Source organism: Lolium perenne, chromosome 4, assembly GCF_019359855.2.
Source record: "Lolium perenne isolate Kyuss_39 chromosome 4, Kyuss_2.0, whole genome shotgun sequence".
Taxonomy (NCBI): domain Eukaryota; kingdom Viridiplantae; phylum Streptophyta; class Magnoliopsida; order Poales; family Poaceae; genus Lolium; species Lolium perenne.
The window spans coordinates 403,714,036-403,735,698 of record NC_067247.2 but is presented as its reverse complement, the minus strand read 5'-3'; positions in this window follow the sequence as shown (position 1 = coordinate 403,735,698).

The window sequence follows — 21,663 nt, the reverse complement described above, 5'->3', positions numbered from 1 at the left end:
AGACCGGCCATGGCGTGGACGCAGGCGACAATGATGCCTGGAAGGAGAAGAGGCAAGAGTGGGCAGACGCAATGTGGGAAGCCAGAGACAACACCACCATTTAAGAAGAAGTGAAGAAGAAGTGAAGAAGAAGAAGAAGAACCCCTATGATCCCCTGTTTCTCGAACCCCTATTCGATCCCCGTATGTTGAACGGCCCCGTTATGATAAACTGCTATTTGTAGTAGCTAGGGAGTATCGTGTTATGAACTACCATTCGTACTAGCTAGGGATAATTTCGTGAATTGCTAGCTTCGTAAGTTTGCAACTGTCATGAACTGTGATTTATATGTGATGAAAGGTGAGAACATGATAAGGCTACCCGTTGTAGAGAAGATGTAACCTTAGGCATGCCTGGATGATACCAAACAGACCTAATCTCATCTCTATCAAGATTTCGGGTTGACTGCAGGCAAACAAACAGAAAGACCTTTTCGACCCAGCCAATGCAGCCCAAACAAAAACAGGCCAATTCCGACCTATGACTCATTTTAAACGCGCAGATGTACCTGCACCACTGCGTTCAGTGAGTGAGCCAGCAAGCTTTCGCCCCGCCCTGGAGCGATGCGAGCGTTTCTCTTCCAAACTAGTACTACATGAATAATGAGAATGAAAATAATTAACCAGCAGCGAATAGTCAAATTGATGTATCGAACCGGTTGGATCATGTGACGACAGTACTAGTAGCTACAACTACGCTACGTGGTGCATGCATGCATGTGACCTAGCTGCCGCTTTCCTAGATTTTTGTTAGTCCCAAGTACGGGTCGTCATCTCCTGGCGAAGTGTTGCTACCGTTAAATTATCTATATCATTTAATTCAAGTTTGTTTTTGTATGAAACTTTTGATTTTATTTGCTATCAGATATTTTCCTCTGATTCTAAATATTTGTCGTGGATTTAGATAAAATATAGGCTAAAATTTATCTTGGTTCACTGAACCTGCGATAACTATTATATTTTAGAGTTGAAGAGAATAGCAGATTCTGGTAGTTTTACTAGCGCGTCCCTCCAAATAAACACGAGACAGCTCCACTGGGAAAGAAAACGAAGCTAGGACACCCACATATCAACTAGCGGTACATTTTGAAGGGGCCTTTCAGGGAATCAGTCAGGGCATAAACAAAAATACCAGCATGAATAGATGCCTTTACCTTTTTGTTGGAAATTCTTGCCTGCCATCTACATCTAGAACTATAACATATACATTTTTTTTCGAGAAAACGCAAGAGATTTTGCGTTTCATTTCATTGAACCATAACATAACATATACATTGACTTCTAGTATTTCTAACTAAATCTCTTTCTCCAAACTAATTGGCATTATGCTCCTATCGATCCAACGTCCATCGATACATGTTTCACCTCAGCAATAAAATGATCACTTTGCTAGAATATATTTTCATCTCTAAGACTTTTGAGCATTTGCACTAGTACTAATTCTCCATTTTTTGTTGTATACTACTTTTTTCACGGTACCATGATACTACAATACTACCAATGGAACTAACTAACCTAGCTATGGGAGAATTTTATACAGAAAATAAATAAAATACTCATACAACTTTCTTTGGTAATTTTTTGGCGAAAAGGTGCCCAAATTAGGCCAGGACAGATGGCTCCATTTCAAAAACACGAGCAAGCACAAAATCTGCTCCAGACAAATTCAATGGAGTGCTGTGGCACCCCAGATTAGCACCCCATCACATCTGATAAAGGTAATATGGACTTCTTGGGTAGGGGACAACAACTTTCAAGTAGCATGTAGTTAATCTCTCATGACAGCCTTTCCCCATGCCCCTTTCCTATCATCACTCATTATTTATTCCCTCCTATTTTGTTCTTTTCCTTTTTTCTACATCTCATATATCCATGAATTATTGTATGTATTTATGACTCCGAGGATATGTCTTGTTCCACCGGTCATTGTAACATGTTGTAATGGACAATCAAAAGGAAAATGAAAGTGACACTTGCAATGGGAAGCTCCATCTAAAAACAAAAGCTTGGAACTTCCCATGTCTTTATGGTAAAAACGATTTCAAACGTGTAGAAAGAAACAAATACACCTAGGAAAAGAAACACATATAGTTTTTAAATAAGAATTATGCATGCATATGCATTTATCAGTTAGTAATTGGCTTAAGTACAGTAGGAAGTAATGAGATGAGCGAGGGTGACAGGGATCAATTCCATCCGTTGTCCCAACCCTCCTCGACAGTTGACACGCAAACAAACAAGTATCATGCGCAGAGTCACAAATCTACACACTCCACCACACTAGTACGTTATTTATATTCATCCATTCATAGACAAGAGAGAGTGTGTCACCGGTTCAAGGTTGGTATTATCTCTGACCCAACCAAGGAACAACATGATAGTAAGACTTATTTTTGCAGAAATGGTCTAGATAAAATTATGCACAAACTTATCTTCCGAACTAAGAGTAGTAGAAGTATTGAGTATAGTAAAAAAAATGGAACTGTAGTAGAAAAATTCCAAAATCCGATCTTTTCTACCAGAAAACAGTGTGAAAAATGCTGCAAAAGAGAAGGAAAAAATTGGCACCATAGCAGGCAGAGGGGAAAGAAGAGGACGAGTTGCCATTTGACTGAATAAGTATATTTCTTCTAAATTTTTTGTGGAAAATGTTGATTGAATGTTTCATTGTTTGATTGTTTCATACTTTGATTTGGTAGCCCTCGGATAGCGACGATGAGTTCATCGTCCACCAAATGATGAAAGAAGATGTTGTTACCGAATTCAATGATATGCGTCTAGATTGGATCAAATTGTGTTTAGTTTATAGACATGAAGACACATAACCCTACCGTGGAGCGGTTGCCCAGAGTGTCACCCCCAACTGGCCGACCTGTTTATCTTTTATTTTTGTCTATTTTTGCATCGAATTGTCCAAACTTACAAAATGAAACAACTATATTGCATAGTAATTATTAACACACAAATTAATTAAAAAATCAAACATATAAATACTATAGTTCATATGACAATTCAATTTAATCAAATTTAGGAAGTTATGGAAAATAGATAGCTCATGCAACGATTCAACATCACATCTTTTGCAAAGCTAGGAGATAAGTCAGAACATGCAGAGAAAGAGGCCCTGGTCAGCGTCAATTTGCTCACTATATTAGTGAGTCCTAGTGTTAGCATGCTCCCAACCAATCTAGAAAAAATGATCCTGGCCGAACACATCTTAGGGTCTCTTTGAATTGGAGAAATTTCATAATAATTTTGGAGGATTTTAAGCCATCTGAAAAAATCCTATGAACTCGTTTGAGTCAGAGGATTGCGGTCATCAAATTCCTATGCAACGTGTTGATATACCCTCCATTCCATAGGAATCTCAACATTAACCTAAAACTCATTTTATTTCATCTGTGAAGACCAAATGTACTTACTTCTATCACTCACCACTCGCCCTGAATTCGTACATTTGTTTCATTTGCACCAACCAAAGACACCTTTTAAAAAAATACTCTGCTTTAGAACTTACTTCGTCAAATACTAACATGACCATTTGCTATGCAAGCCGAAAATAAGAAACGATTTAAGTTGGAAATTTCATGATTACTATTGCAAGTTCTAAAGTAAGTTTTAATTGTGGGTACTTAATCCAATACACGAACTATACCCCGACCAAGCCTGACAGTGACAGGGACAGTAACAGTAATACTAAAGGAAAACCAGCCATGTCGGGTAATGGATACTGTCCACATGCATCCATACTCGGCTACCCGCAAAAAAAACTGCTACAACAAGTACCGTTAGCTTTCCTTAATCACTTCGAGATTCCCAATCAGGTGACGGGGCCACGAATCTTATTCAAAGTATCCATCATCATATACAATGTGCATGGAAGGAAATGTCATGTGCAATCACGGTTCAAAGCCATATAAAAAGTGCTCGCTAGCTGAACCCTAACTGCATGCACGACATCAATCATTATAGGAAATTTAAAACAGACGCCAAGCTACGTATAGCTTTTTATTTTAAAATACTTATAATTTGTATTCTAAAGTTAAATTGAAAAAATATTTAGTGATAGCCAATAATGTGTACTATAAATGTGCAAAATCTCAACGCAAACCACTTTCTATTCTAGACTACACAGAAATGATAAAATCTGCCAATTTTCATAGTGAATAGTGCACATTTTAATATATAATATATAATTTTTTATATTTTTTTTATGTAGCATAGAATATAATATAGTTCGTACAGAGATTTTACACACTTGTTTTAAAGATCATTGGTTATCTCTAAGACTTTTTCAGATTTTTTTAAATAGGATTTTTGAATGTTTTGAAATAAGAAGGTTACAGTAGCTCGGTCTCCGTTTATCCACTCTCACTTCCTATCTAACAAGGTAATTGGTTCAGTTTTATCTAGAAACGTATATATCTAAATACTTAAAAATATTTAGGTATATGCTTATATAGACAAAGTTAAATTAATTTGTTTAGAACGGCGTAGAAATACATGCCAATGGGTCGAACTAATCCTTGAACAAGCAAGTTTGTCGTGTTAATTTCTTAATTGTATAGGGATGTTCTTAGAAATATAATTATAACCTATAAAAAATTTGTCCGGATCTGCTGATTGATTAGCAATGCCGCATATGCATTTTTGCCACTGTAAATCCACAAATCTTTATTGTAGATCCGAACTTCCTCCTTTTTCTTTCCTTTTTTGGCGTGAAAATCAGGTGTTACCATAATTTATAAAAACATGTTACCATAATTTATAAAAAACACATTGCAAACACGCATAATTACGAACAAGAGCATATTATAGACAACAACACATTCTCATAAACATCATCTTTGCTCATAAATAGCAAAACACCAAGATGTGAGATCACGTAAAGATACCGTGGAAATCAGATGACAGGAGGTGAAGCGATCCTAAATAGTGTCTAATCCTCACTAACCTACCAACAATTGTGGGACCGGGAAGCGTGAGGTACAAACTAGCTACGTGAATGTGTGCTCAGAGAAATATTAAGTATGTTAGAATATTACATTGGCCTAGCTACTTATAAAATGTTGGACGGTAAAATGGGTATGCGGGTATGAGTTCTATAATCCCATACCCATACCCTATATTCCCGATAGGTATGCAATTTTTCAATTTTCATACCCATGGGTAACTTGTTGTCATATACCCATACATATATTAGCTTTTTACCGGACGGGTACGCGGTTATGGGTACCAGTGCCATCTCTACTGTTGCCTCTCCTTTCCTTTATTTTTTCCAGGCCCATAGGTTTTCTATGTGTGGCCTCAACTCTATTTGTTAGCGTAACGTCAGGTGTTCTTTCTCATGCGATCTAACCCTTCTAATTTGATGCCACGTCCCTCTTCTGGTCGTCCCTATCGTTCAAGACTCTCATTACGCGCTGCTTGCCGATATTTATAGGCGCCCTTTTGCCCTCATGTCATGCCGATTTGACTGAGATGTCTTTTATTTTCATTTCTCTCCTTTACGTGAGCCGGGCGTGGTCGCCGCTGAGAAGCGGCAGCCGGCTGATCGTCTATGTGGAGGTGGAGTACCTCAAGCCGAGGAAGGTAGCCGAGGGGAACAGGCGGTGGCCAGTGGCTCCGTGCGAGCCATGCTTCTCATGACCGTCCTGCATGAGTAAGTTTTTTTTCGATAAAGGGTGCTTCATTACTCAAAAAATTCAAACATTACACCCAACCTCTGCATAACTAAGATGCATACAGCCGTTCAACAAAAATATAAAAGATCGATCGAAAGAGCCAAACTAGACTATGCTACATTGGCTTCAATCCGCCTAATATGCAGCCACCCATGTTGGGAAATAAACTCCTTGGCCGCGTTCTCCAACCGTGCAGCTACCTCCATAAAGAGGTCTCGGTCCTCCAAGCGCTGAAGTGGCGACCATGAACGGAGCAAAGCCGTACATCGGTAAATGACCTGCATGAGAGAAGAATTCTTGTCATTGAAAACCTTGTCATTTCTACATAGCCATAGCGTCCATACGATTGTAATCGCGCCCACTCTGATAAGCGTTTTGTACCTAGTATCTACCCCATTTAGCTAATTGCCAAATATATTTGCAACGCTACGAGGCGGGTGTAAGGTAGAACCCATCTGAATGATTGACCATATAGATCTAGCAAACCTACAGTTGAAAAAAAGATGTTTTATTGTCTCATCTTGATGACAGAAAACATATTTCTTACAACCGTGCCAGTTGCGTTTAACAAGGTTGTCTTTGGTTAAAATCATACCGCGACGAAGGTACCATGCACAAACTTTCGTTTTCAGTGGTATCTTCATCTTTCAAATGTACTTATTATTGATAACCGGTTGACTAGGAATGGTAAGCGCCCTATACAATGTGTTAACCCATCAATTCCGAAAAATTAAAACTGATCCCGGGTGTTAACTTCCTCCAAGAAGCGGAGTAAGCTTGCCTTTGGTTTTCCTAATTTTGTTTTGTTCTTTCTAAATAGAACTAAACTAGAGGACTTAATTTTTCTTGAGAGAGGTAGAACATGAAGGTGATTGTACAGAAGCTGCACAACCACAACAAGATAAAGTCTCATGCCTAATTGAGCTTGTAGTGTATAAACGATGCGCTCTCAATATGCCGTTGATAGTTGCGGCACTGTATCCATCTGACATGTGAGATACACGCAAACACAGTACATGCACATGCTTTCCCCCTAATGAAAGCTACGTTCACTCACTTTCCTCCTTTCGTTTCTTTCACGCGTTCGGGGTAAGGATTTTGCCTACCTAGTTTCCTATAAAAACTATGGGTATACAGTAACTCTTAACCCAAGTTAGCAACAAACTGGTACAGTATCTTACTTTCTCATGTACTGTATGTAATTAAATCGTGTAATTTCTGGAAAAAAAGGCGCCAAGACAGTATGCTGCGGTTAGTGCGGTGAGTGCTACGTGGCGACAGTATGCAAATAATGTGCGGCACCTAGCTGGCGATTTACACAAAAATAACCCAAAAGTGAAACTATAGCACAGACTGACCTATCGGGCAAACTATTTCACCCATCTAACCCTTTTGTGTGGCGCCCCTCTCATGGGCGCCACACAAGCCCGAGTGGCGCCCGTGCCTGCGGCGCCACTCTCCCAGCCGACGTGGCGTCGTCGACGCTGAGCTGTGCGCCGATCCGACGTGGCAGGATGTGTGGCGCCGCTCTCATCGGCGCCACACACTGTGTGGCGCCCGTGACATCGGCGCCACACAAACAGGGTCGCCAAAACGGCTAAGGACTAAGCGTCCGGAGCCCCTGGATGTGTTCGACATATAAATTGACATGTGTGGCGCCGATGACATGGGCGCCACACTGCACTGTGTGGCGCCCGTGGCAAGGGCGCCACACATTGACTTGTGCTAGACCATGCAAATTCCTACCTTATTTTAACAGTTTTCAATACAACAATGCACACAACATGTACGACACAACATAGTGGTTCAGATAAGGTACGACACAACATGAAGGTTCCAATTAAAATATGGTTCGATGACACGAAGGTTCGAGAAGATCAAGGTTCATAGAACATCAAGGTTCGATGACATAAATGTTCGACAACATGAACCTAACCAAACGGACATCACTGCGTGCCAAAGGCTCCCTCCCCCTCGCCTTCTTCTTCTTAGATTCTTCAGCCAGTTCTTCCTTCTTCCTTATGTCACGAGCCAACTGAACCACCGAGTCGAAGAAATGGTGGCGCTCCTCCGTCTTTGAAGCTTCCGCTTGAGCTCTTTCCTCCTTGATGCGCTCAGCCTCCTTAGCCACCTCCTCTAGGTGCATCCTATTGGCCCTCGCCCGCGCTATTTCCTCAAGTTGGCAGCTCCTCAGGAATTTTTCCCGTGCCAAGCGGTCCCGTTCAGCCTTGAACTTCTCATTCCTCTTCTTCTCGCGCCTCTGGTATTCCTCATACTCTCTTTGCATATGGGCACGCTCGGCCATCTTCTTCTCGTGCTCCTCCTTCTCCTTCCTCGCAACTTCTTCCTTCTCCCTCTTCCGCACCGTCCTCACAGCCTCCTCCCAAACGAAGTCCTCCTTGTCATTGCCCTCCCACGCCCCCTTCCCCTTGGTGGGTTGAGTTGCCATATCTGAAAACAAAATCGAAAAAACCAAAGTTAGTCACGGAATAGGAAAATAGAAAGTAGAATACAATTAATATATTGGAGACACATACGGATAAGGCCCCGCTAGGTATCTTAGCATACTAGCACCCCGACGTACACCATGGCGACCTCTACTAAGCCCTACATGAATCCTTGGTTGCCTTGTAGGTTGTCGCCATTGTGATTGATGCCTTGGAGCTTGTTGCCTTGGAGCTTGTTGCCTTGGGGCTTGTTGGCTTGAAGCTTGTTGTCTTGGAGCTTGTTGCGAAGGAGCTTGTTGGCTTGGACTTTCATGGCTTGGAGCTTGTTGCCTTGGGCCTTGTTGGCTTGGAGCTTGTTGCGAAGGAGCTTGTTGCGAAGGAGCTTGTTGGCTTGGACTTTCATGGCTTGGAGCTTGTTGCCTTGGGGCTTGTTGGCTAGGAGCATGTTGGCTTTGAGGTTGATTTGAAGCTTGTTGGCTACTTGATTGTTGGCTTGTGCTAGCATCATTGCCCTTTGACTTTTTGCCGGATGTACATTTTCTTCTATTGTGCCCCTTACTATTGCATGATCCACAATTAGTTGGCTCGCGAGCCTCTTGGAATAACTTGTTTCCCGAATGACCCCATCTATCCATATCTCCGTGATACCTCTTTGTCTTTCTTCTTCCACGTTTCACAACCTTCCATTCTGGATCGGGCCAAACTTGCACTCCATGATACTCCGGCCATTGTGATTGGTTCAAGTAGGGAGAAAACCTTGGAGCCCATGTCCTTTTTGTGGCTTCGATGGAGAACTCGGACTCCCGAACGGTGAGGACGTTATTATAGTCCACACGTCTAGTGCGTGCCGCTGTGAGCAAGTGGGAGCAAGCCAAATGAAGCAAAGATGGCCTCCTACATGTGCATTCACTTGTCTTTAGGGACACACGGAAAGCACGGCCTCCGTGTTGGACACCACCTTGTGTGGTGCCTCCCGGCTCATTCACTTGATACACCCAGTCAACATTGTCATAACATGTTCGGCCTACAATGTTCGAATGCCCTCGTGCATTGCTTGAATGACCAAAATGCACGGTGAAATACCCTCACTCTTTTACCGTCATGCAATGTCATTTTGGTACTAGAAGGCTCCACCACATGAACCATGCCCGGGTTAGTAGCGGCCATCGCTAACAACAACCTAGGGACTCGGTTGTATGCTTCCTCCCAATCACCGTACAACATCTTGAATGCGGCTTGTTTGGCCTTCCATGCCTTCCCATACTTGACATCGTAGTCAAACCGGGATTTCACCGTATCTTGCACGGACCTAATGCTCATGGTTGGAAGTGATGATATCTCCGCCAAGAGCTTGTATGCAATGAACTCGGATGTGAGTTGACGGTGGTCCGGCTGCGCATCATTGCCATCAAGCTTCGGCCCCCGGCACATGTGAGTGGCTACACAACTTGTTATGTGCCAAGAGGGCCCTTTTTTGAAAGGTCTTGCACGGACAACCCATGGGCACCTTTTATCTACACATTTAATAGTGTACCGCGTCTTCAAGTCCGAGTGAACAATGGTGTAAGGGTGATGATGCTTAATCGAGAACTCCTTCAACCATACCTTCAATTCCAAGAAGGTATCAAACGTGAGCCCTTTAAAGATCATAGCCGTCCTAGCATCCACATCTCTCTTGGAAATTGGCCTAGCTCCAAGAAGTAAACTTTTGCCACCATCAACCACGGCTCCATCCGCAAGACTAACATCACGGAACAATGGTATCCGAATATCCCATCCGGTTACCTTCTTGAAGATCTCGGCTCTTTCGGCTTCCTTAGCCGTCAAGCCATCCTCATCAACTTCTTCATCGGGTCCATCATCATCCGAGTCCGAGGCATAGCATCGGGAATAAGGAATGGAGTGGTCCATATCCTCTTGCGTCAAATATGCATCCAAATCACCGACATTGTTGTAATTCATCTCGAAACCATCATCACCATCGTCATGCTCGTCATACTCCTCCTCCAACGGTGCATCTTGGGCAATGGGAGATTGGACAATGGGAGATTCGGTGGCTTCTTCTTGGCTCATGGGTGGCGGACTCCTAGCTTGAACGGGGGAGGAGCGCCGGTTAAGGTCAAGCTCGATACGAGCATCAACCGTCTTGGTTGCAAACAACTCCAAAGCCTTGTCTTGTGACTCGGCCACCGTCTCCTTGTAAACGGACCAACGTTGCTCGGAGTTGATACGCATTGTCTTCCAACGGGTGTGCATTCCAAACCCAACATTATGCCTTCCCTCTAGCTCAACACCATCATTTGGCTCATTCCAATTCAACTCAACCCTCACTTGTGCTACCACCTCCGCAAAGCTAGGGCTAAGGTCAAACACCAAGTCAACCTCTTCCGGGTCCGGCTCTAGGTTCCCCTTCAAGAAAGCATCCTTGTCCACATGGTGAACATGAACAATTCTTTCCATCCCCCTAGCATAATGGGAACAACACATACACACATGTGTTCATTAGTTACCATAATCAACATAATCTACCCATACAAACTAGCACACTACCATTTCTCCTACTTCAACAACCCTAACATCCAACCAAATCCATCTCCACCCTCAAATCAACAAAATCCACATCTAGGGTTTCACATGTAGATTCAACCAAATACACAAAATCAATGGATGAAAAGAAAGGAAACGGAGGAGATTACCTCAAGGAACGGGTTGGGAACGATCTCCACGGACAGATCTGACGAAATCCAAGAGATTTGAGTAGGGATTTGAGGGGGGGGGGGGGGAGGGGGGAGAGAGAGCCGGCCGCCTTTCCTGAGGGAAGAAGAAAAGAGAGAGGAGAATGGCTGGGTCGGGCTGGGGGCGGCTCGGGCGCCACACTTAACTGGATGTGTGGCGCCCTTCCGAGCGGCGCCACACTTTCAATGTGTGGCGCCGATGGGAGCGGCGCCACACATCCTGCCACGTCGGATCGGCGCACAGCTCAGCGTCGACGACGCCACGTCGGCTGGGAGAGTGGCGCCGCAGGCACGGGCGCCACTCGGGCTTGTGTGGCGCCCATGAGAGGGGCGCCACACAAAAGGGTTAGATGGATGAAATAGTTTGCCCGAGAGGTTAGTCTGTGCTATAGTTTCACTTTTGGGTTATTTTTGTGTAAATCGCCCACCTAGCTAGCTAGCTGGTACTCGATGCCGGTAGCTCTACTGCGACGACCCTGCAAAATAAAATCGGGGGCCCCGCCAGGAAAAGAAACTCTAATGAACTAAAGTTAGGCAGATCGATCGGGACATGAACTGGTAAACAAACATATCGGCATAAACTAGATGTACCCCTTTACCTTTTTGTTAGAATCTTGCCTGCCATCTGCATATATACTATGACTTGGAGTATGTCTCCTTGGAAGTATTTTGAGTTATCGATCTGTACGCTCTGATCGATCAAACGTTCCATCGGGGTAGATCGAGCACTAGATACTTATTATAGATCTAGGTTTTATATAGCAAACTAAAATACCTCTAAATTTATTGACGATGCGGCATACATTTAGAACCGGGAGTATCAAATTCGAGCTTCTATATATACATTTTTCACCTCACGTACAAGTGAGCATTTGCCGGAATGTTTTCAACCTCATCTCAGAGCAGGTTTAATAGCAGGGCTGACATTTGGCTATATGGAAGATACTATTTCATTTATAGGCAACTTATAATTAGTATGTACAATAGTTAAGTACTAAAATATTATTTTCTCAACACATGTTTCACCTTTCACTCTCACAGTGTCTACCGCATGTGCTAGATTTGGTCTTGCATGAAAGCCCACTTATTTTGTTTTCTCTAATCATTCCTTTAACTAAGTACAAATATAATTTTAAACTTTGATAGTCTACTGACTAAACATTATTGTACTTCATCTCAAAGCCCAGATAGTAATACAAGTGGAGCAGTATAGTAGTACTAGTATTAGTTCGTCTGGGCATGCGGGGACTACACGGCCACTCGTCCCCGCCGTTTAGTGCTATACTTTGTCATGTTATTGCCTGCTACCAGTATCCTTTGCTGCTCTATTTGTTGGTACACTTGACCTACCATGCTACTACCTCAAAAGTATAACTGTAACCCTAAGCAGGATTGGTATACAGCTAAAATATTCTTCTCCTTGATATACAACATGCATGGCAAGCAAGCTCAAGACCTAGAAGGTGCAATGGATTGCAGTGGCATCCCAGATCAGAACCCATCACATCAGATCGCACCCCATGAAGTAGAGACTGCAGCTGAGGTGACAAAGGTAGGGGCTTTTTAGAAAGGACATGATCAGCTTTCGTGTATTAGTAGTAGTAGTAGTAGCAGCAGCAGCATGTAGTTATTCTCTCATGACAGCCTTTCCCCTATCATCACCACCCATTATTTGGTTCCTCCTCCTTTTATTCTTGATTCTCTTGATTTTTTGCTTACTTATGGTGGGTATATTCCTCGCTCCACCGGTACTTTGTAACAACACGGTCATGACTTACATAGTGGACAATCAAAAGAAGATTGAGATCGAGCGACACTTTTATGGGCAACTCCAACCTCTGAAAGAAAACCTTTACACTAGTCACTAAGAAATACATTAAAATTATTGTTAAAACCAATGTTTTAAATAGCGAGCTATGCTTCCTAGCGGCGGTATTTTCTAGGCGCTAAGGAAGCTATAGCGGAGCTAAGTCATTTAGCGTTTTTGTAAAAAACAAGAAAACTCCTAAAAAATATTAGGCATCAAACATTCATATCATCTATAAATATGACAAGAAATTCAATGATTCAATGATACGAAAAATGTACTCAACAATTATGATGATTTAGTAATAAAAGTAGTGAATAAATGCATATTACATAATTAGATCTAAATTTTAAATTTAAATGTTAAAATATTTAGGCTTAGCTGGAGAAATAGCGCTATTTTTTGGCCCTATTTAGCGTGATTGAGTGAGCTATTAGCGAGAGATTCTATTTAATACTAAAAGTGCTTATCTTTAGCATGAGTCTTGTGAATCTGCTATAGTGATGCTATAGTGAAGAAATAGCCCGCTATTTAAAACTTTGGTTAAAACTGCCAATAGTAATAAAACAGAACCATGTATGCATATTATTCATTTATTAGTTAATTGTCCGTGTACTTAGTCTATGTAGTAGTAGGAAATTTTAATGAGCTAGGTAGGCCCACATGGATCCATTTTCATCCGACGGGTAGGAGCATCTCTAGCAGCGTGACCTAAACGGATATCTCTGATGGACACAAAATACCCAACCGAGCGGCTTGACCAAAATGGTCAAAATTTCCACGCACGACCCATCATGAGACCAAATTTGGTCCAACTTTGGGTCGAGGCATAAAGGTTTGCGGTCCACTGCTATCCATGGCCTGTCCCATATGCAGTGACACAAATCCCTCTCTCCTCTAACCTACTCTCATTTTCTTTCTTTTCTTCCTCTCTCCCGAGGAGAAATCCCCATATATGTCTCCCGCTTTGGCCTGCCGCTACCTCCTGCTCCGACTTACCGCCGCCTCCTCTTCTGACCTGTCGCCACCGCTTTGAATCCTCAGCCGCATTGATACATCATCCCACCGTGTGCCTACCTTGCACCGCTGCTCCCGTTCCTCACCGACGTGTGCGTCATGTTCTTCCTCATCTAGAGCGCTGACCCCTCATCTAGTGCTTTGGCTGGTTCTGCACCAACTTCAAGCTCATTAAGCCAAAGTTCAAATCCTCGGCGTTGCCTGAAGCCGACGACTCTGAAGGCTGTTACTATTCCATGGTCAAGTCTCGCATCTCTAATACTAGTTCGTGGCCGCTTCTTTTAATGCTAGCAGCCGCTAAATACATTGAATAGATGGAAGATAGATCCAATTTATGAGGAAAACCGGGCCCCAAAGCCGTGTAGATGACACCCATCGTCTTACGATGCACAACCCAAAAGCACAAAAACAAGGACTCGCATTTTCATATCTTACCGGGATGGCGAGAGGTCAGGACACAGAGCCACTAGACCGCTTCATAACCGAAACAAGACAAACACAGCCCCAACTCGAATATGGCACGTGCCAACCGTACAGTCCACCCTTGACGCCTCGAAAGAAGTAGTCGCACATTGATGGAAGGACCTGACCAGACAAGTGAAGGGCATCGTCAAAGAGAGTGGCCGCTTTTTTGTGTTTTCCAAATAATGCTAGCTACATAATTTTGTTTGCTATACATAATAGACATCCACTATGGGTGTGTACTTATTTAAGAGTAAAAGAAATTTTAGAGTTTATGATATGTGGTTATATTTGTCACTGACATAGGCATCCCCAATGGGCCTGCCGAAGAAGGTACCCGGGGTTTACTGAAGGCCCATGGCTCGAAGAATATGAAGCCCGGAAGCCCAATTAAATGTCGATTTGGAAAAATAGAGTTGTATTAGGAATAATAGCTTGTAACTATTACGGGACGAAATCAAAGAGTCTCCCGATCTTTGTAAACTTGTACATCACGAAACCCTCGGCTCCGCCTCCTATATAAAGGGGAGCCGAGGGAGAAAGAGGGGATCGATTTCATTGTCAACACAACCCTAGTTTTCTACCAGTCGAGTACTTTTCTGGCTGAAAACCTCGAGATCTACTTGCCCTCTACTTCCACGAAAACCCTAGTCTACAACTTGTAGGCATTGACAAGTTAATACCTTGTCAATTGGCGCCGTCTGTGGGAACTAGAGGCGACAAGGAGCTGATCTCGATGGCACGTTCAACATCATCGACATCTTCGGTGGCAAGCAATGCGATGGACGGAGGTAAACAGATCGAAACTGGTCTCGTTGATTTTGTTCCTCACCCTCCCGCCCGTTTGGATGCATATGCCTATTTGGAAGAGCCAATGGAGATGAAGTTCGGGAGCTTCTACTTTTGCGTCGGGAGAGAAGGATCACATCGTTTAGCGGCACCGATCCGTTCGGGGCCGTTAGCGGTTGGTTCTGGTTCCTCGAGATCATCATCGTCAACCAAGTCGAGCGGCGGCAAAATTTAGTCAACAAGCAGCATCAAGCCCGCCGCCGGCGAAGATTTCGCCAATCTTTTCGGCGGGATGTCATCCGAGTCGTTCACGGACTCCGATCTGGACAGCGACTCGGAAAGCGTCGATAGCTTCAGCTTCATCGACAAATGTACCCTTATTCGGGAGGTCTTCGCCGATCGTTATGATGGTGTCACCAACCCAGAGGATGATCACTCAAGGCCAACATACCATCAAGTCTACGTGATTGGCGAGTCAAGTTGCCCGGAGGATGAAACATCAGAGGCTTTCGATGATTTGGGAAATCCATACATCGATCCCGCTGATCTTACGCGAGGTTTAGACACCAAGTATGTCGGGACTACACCACGCCAGAGGTTGCAACTACCGCAAGCAGCTTGGGACAGAGCGACAACAGCCTTGAACGGTACAAATCCGTTGACCGCCACCGCTACGGTGGAGGAGTTGCAAGCACACCAATATAGGCTCGCGCGTGCTAGTCAAGAACTGGAGAAGCAAAGGGTGATACTTGAGCAGAGAAAAGCTGCAGCTTCCGCGTCGAGTAGGCGAAGAACTGAGCTGAGTCGATAATCAGGAACTTCGGGAGATAGTCACAGGGCAGCTCGTAATAGACGAAGATCTCAGCTGCAGCATATACCTGAGGGTGAGAGGGAGCATCTGGTCCAAAACCTCGACATGTCCTTTATGTCGATAGACACAAGAGGAAACATTATTCCCAAAACACCGGAAGCCGGATACATGGCGACCCAGGCTTATATACTGGCATCCAGGCCACCTCCCGGAGATCCAAGAGAAGCGTTGTACAATATGGCTATGGCAGGAGTTGGAGTCATGGGAACAGCGTTCGCGGGCACAAGTACACCTCCCGAAGGTGCTCCAAGGCAAAATAGTCCACGACCCACGGTGGTAGTGCAAGATCCTCCAAGAACGGGTGACAAGGGATTAACTTGTCAATGCCTATGGATTGTAGACTAGGGTTTTAGCGGAAGTAGAGGGCAAGTAGATCTCGAAGGTTTCAGCCGAAAAGTACTCGACGATGTAAAAACTAGGGTTCCGCGAGACAATGAATCGATCCTTTCTTTGTCCCCCGACTCCCCTTTATATAGGAGGTGGAGTCGAGGGATTCGTAGTACACACATTACAAAGTCCGGGAAGGTTTCTAACTCATCCCGTAAGATTACAAGTATGTTTTTCTAGCTTTCCTTAATACTAACTTGGGCTTCCGAATCTTCATATTCATCGAGTCGTGGGCCAATTCCCTTACTCCTCACTGCCGAGATTTTCCTTTAGTCAAAGTGTCGTCACTACTGACGATAGCCACGACCACTGTATCGGAAAAACGCGAGTACTGCTCTTTCTCTGTCTTGCGGGCCCAAAATCCTCACCAAGTTCACACGTTGTGCAAGTGGGGGACCCACGTCCTCCGCTTTTCCTGGCGCACGCACTGTAACGCCTGTTCCGTTCCTTCACAGTCAAAATACACTTTTACCCCTTAGCCACGTGTACAGCATCCATCTCAAAATTATTCCATCCAACGGTGCGTCGATTCGCCAATTCCCTATATAAGGTCGTCTTCTTCCTCCGTTCGCCTTTTCGCTTGCGCCGCACCTCTGCTTCTCCTCTGCAAAAATCCCCATTGCGCCCAGCACTTCCTGAGCTCAGCCACACTCGCACGTTGCGCTTCCGCCATTGTTGATGCCACCACGCGCGCGGCTCACTCGCCACACCACTCCCGAATCGAAGATGGCGGCGGAAGATCTGGAGTGGGAGAGATCCAAAATCTCCCACCAAGACCTGAATTTGATGAAGAAGCTCGGGCTCATGAAGACGAAGGACGCGCTGCGCTTCCCCAGCGACGAAAGCTATCCCTCGCCTCCAATCGAGTATCGGGTCAGTTTCGTCGACCACCTCATTCGCGGCCTATCTACTCCCATTCATGATTTCCTCCGTGGCCTTCTCTTTGTTTATGGGGTGCAGCTACATCAGCTGACTCCCAACTCCATCCTCCATATCGCAATTTTCATTACTCTTTGTGAATGCTTCCTCGGAGTCCCTCCTAACTGGGCTCTGTGGAAGCGCATCTTCTACCTCCGCCGCAATGGCTCCCACAACTTCACCTACAACATAGGTGGTGTTGTTATTTGCGTTCGCCCTGACGTCGAGTACTTTGACGTCAAATTCCCCGACTCCGTCCAAGGGTGGCGCAGAAGATGGCTCTATGTGCGCGAAGAAAGCGCTAACTCGGTGGAGTACAACATAGCTCCTTTTAATGGGAGCGCCAAGATTCTTCGCCGCCGTTCCTGGGACGCTGAAGCTACCGAAGAAGAAAAATCAGCGACAGAGGCGCTAATGTCTCGTATTCATGAGCTTCAGAATACCCGCGGCAAGGAATTGTCGGGTATCCAAATCACAGCTTACTTCCTTAGGATTAGGGTGCAGCCTCTACAGGCTCGCAAAAATCCCCTTTGGACGTATGCTGGCGAAAAAGATGCTAACAGGCTCTCCAAGGACCTTTCTGTAAAGGACTTGGAGAAACTTATCCGAAGAATTTCATCACTCAGCAAGAAAGATCCTATTCCATCTTCTTGCCGTGTGGAGCCATATAGTGTCTCCAACCCACTCCCCAAGGTATTTTCTCCAACTAGTGTTTTGTCCTCTCCACTTTTTTGTCTTCCCGATTATTTTACTATTTGTCGACTGTTACTTTTGCTGATTTCCCCTGCATAACTTTCTTGTCGACATTTTTTGTACTTGTAGAATCATCCAGTTCTAGCTTCTCTTCCTCCTCTTCCTGAAGATGGAGAAGTCGAAGAACAGGCTGTTGTCACTGACGACAACCAGGGTACTTCTCGCCCTGAGAGTGAAGTCGCGGGTTCTCAGAAATCCGTGGCTTCTTCTGAAAGAGAAGATTCTGAGGCTACCGCATCGACACACTCCCTCCCCTCCGCTGTTTCTCCAAGGAACAAGAGAAAAAGGGACGAAGTTGCCGATTCTGGCACCTCCAAAGCCGGCGCACCTCCTGCCGAAGAAGTTGTTCCTACTGAAGGAAGAACAACTTTCAATCCTTACGAGGATGCCCTTGTCAGCTCGTAAGTTCTTGCTGCTCTTTGTTGCTTACTCTCGATATTTTGTCTATGTTGTTTCTTATTTTGTCGCCTTTTATTGTAGTGGTGACGAGGATGAAAATCCACCCATTGACGCGACTGCTCGAACGGGTACGTCACATACTTTAGTTGTCTCCGAAGCTCAGCCTGATGGAGAGGAAACTTCGCCTCCTCAGCAGGACATTGAGCATCCAACTCCAATTGCAAGCCCCCGTGCCCCTTCACCCAAGAGGGCTAGGGTCGAACCGGCCAAAGAGCCTACCTTGCAAATTGGTAGTTCCACAACTCCTTCACTGGATGATGTAAGTTTTTCACTTCTGTTGACTCCCCTTTTTTTTTTGCTTCTTTTGCTTGTTACTGTCGCACTTTTCAGTTCCTATATTGATTTTTCTTTCTCTACTTTTCTTTTGCAGCCTTTGATGAAGGAGTTTATTCGTCTCGGTACCCAATTCGTCGGGTATCGTGACCATGCTAAAGAGCTTGAAGGTACTATACTTTTTTTCTTTTTTTTTTACTGCTTCTCCTGCTAAATAAATTATCCTTCATTTTTTGTCATGACACTTGTTTATTGTCGATTGTTTTGCCAGCCAATCTTGCGGAAGCTAACAAACGTGCTGATGCTCTTGCTCTTAAATTGGAGCAAAGCGAAAAAGCTCGCGAGAAGGCTGAATCAGATGCTGCCGCTGTCGAAGGTCTTCGAAAAAGGCTTCATGACGCGGAAAATTCCTTAAGCGAACACATTACTCAGCAATCTGCTCGTGAAGAAAAAATCGTCACTCGCTTGGAGTCGCAGAGTCGACGTTTTGTCCGTAAGTACTTGGATCAACATGATTTCCTCGGGTAACCATATGATTCCTTTGCTTGTTTTCTGACGAGCTATATTTTTGCCTTATTAGGGAGAACGCAGCAAGATTACGATCTAGAGAATCCTGAAGGTGATCGCCTCCTCGACGCGCTCTCCCTTCTTGAGATCCATGGAGACGAAGCACGCCAAGGTCTTACTGACGCGAGAACAGTTCTGTCTCGGCTTTTTCCCTTCTACTTCGCGAAGAAAGAAGAACCCGAGTCTTTTACTGCCCTTGCCCAGTACTTCAAGTCGAAAGAAGATCTTGGACCCAGTCTTCGACAAGAAGGCCTGAAGATTGGAGTTGAAGGCACCATAGCTTTGGTTGCTAACAGCCATCAGGATGTCGACTGGGCCAAAGTTGGCGATGTGAAGGATATGGAGACGAAGAAATGGCAATATTTGATCAAGGCCGCCAAGCCAAACTCGAAGAAAATCCTTTCTTTCCTTGGATTCAAGCCAACTCCGGCTCCTAGTTCGTCGAAGCCGGAGGTCAAGTAGACCACTTTGTCTTTCTTTTTTCGCTGTGCTTTTCTTTTGATGCTGTCGCCATAGTAGCTCTGGCGACAACTACCCCATTAGTTCAGTAGGAACCTTTCTTTGTAATAGCCATGTAAATACCTGTCCTTATTAATGAAAAAGCTATGTTGCCGAGGTATTGATGTCGAATTATTTTCTCTCCAGTTGATTTTTGACAACTATACCACTGGGCCTCATTCCTCGGCTGCCCTGCCTGCGGCGTCTTGCTCTAAAAGGTCCTCCGCTGTCGAATATATTGGAGGTTTATCGAGTGCTGCACAAAATGAGGACTTGGACGAACTCCGTCAAGAACTATAGTCGAAGAAAAAACAAATTCTCGTGATCATGGAACAGTCTCGAAGATCATCTGAGAATGAGAAACGAGCTGTTCAGCAAGCTCAAGAAGCCATGGCGTTGAAGGAAACTGCAGTTGCTGAGGCTGCCGAAGCTACACGCCGAGAGAATCATATGCTTGAGCTGATGAATGATGCTAGCTTGGATATGGCGGGTATGCTCCGCAAAACTTGGTCATATGTTAGTTTAACCTTACTATTTTTTACTCCTTGCTGAAGTTTTCGGTGGAACAGGTTCTTTCTTGGATACTGCTGCCGAAGATCAGCGTGTTGAAGCCCGAACCAATGTGCTTGTCAGGCTTGCTCGTGAGCACGGTGCCAATTTTTGGGTCACTCCTGAGCGAACTCGCCAAATAGTCAGATTTCAAGATCGCGCGAGTCAGGTCCGCGATTTTCTCGACTTCTGTACGAAAACTTTGTCTTTAGTCTATAGCACCATGTTTCCTCGCAACGAAATCCCAGACACCCTTCCTGCTTTGATGGAGAAATTTCGAGATGCTCCTCGTATTCATCAATTTGTGCGAGCTCAACTAGCAGCTGGGGCAAGATTCGCCATGATTATGATACAAATCTGCTATCCAAAGTTTGATCTGACTCAAATTGTCGCCAAGTGTCTGGCCAAGCAAGCGAAGCGGAGAAGGAACGTTGACAAGATTGACGACGTTGTGCGCCCTGTGGCAGAAAAGATGATGGACGAACTGCTTCGGATGGACGCAGAATTCTTCGTGAAGGGTAGATATGCTGAACATAAGACTGGTGATGCAGATAATGCGGGAATCAATATAGACGCTATATTGAATGCTGATTGAAGAATTTCTTTGTTGTTTTTTCTCTGTCGAAGAACACCTGTATATTCTAAATAACATATATGTTGTCAAATATTTCGAACTATTTTTGTTTCAACGAGCCCCCGAGCCTTTTATTGGTTCTTCCTGTGTCTCTATATTGTTTTGCGAGGTGTGTTGCACCAAAGCGAAATTTATTGTTCTGCAAGTTCTATTTTGTCGGTAGTTCATATATAGTATCTGCTGGGTGCAAGCCCCCGAGCGCGTCAATAAAGAAGATGTATATCACCAATATCTTTTCTATATTGCAGCACCGCGAGTCCGCCTCATTAAAAACCTTTCCAGCCCCACTCGGTGCCTTGAAAAGGAAAAGAGTGCGTCTGAAAGCTCGCGGGCGTTTCAGTACATTGTATTTTTACAAAGGAGGACTATATTTCGACTCTAAGCGTAAAACCGCCTGAGTTGCGCCACGTTCCAGGGATTTGGCTCTGCAACCCCTGTCTTCTTGTCCTTTATCCTGTATGCTCCTCCTTCGATTACTTCTATGATGATGTAAGGGCCAAGCCATGGCGACTCGAGTTTTTCATGGCTTTTTTGAGTGAGCCGAAGAACTAAGTCACCGACCTGAAAGGATCTCGGGCGCAAACGTCGACTGTGGTAGTTTTTCAGGTCTTGCTGGTATTTAGTGACTCGTGATAATACTTCGTCTCGAGCTTCATCTAGTGCGTCGACATCATCCTCCAATGCTTTTCTTGAGGCCTCTTCGTCGTACTCTGTAACTCTTGGAGAATCATGCTCTATTTCTATCGGCAATACTGCTTCAGCTCCATGGACCAGA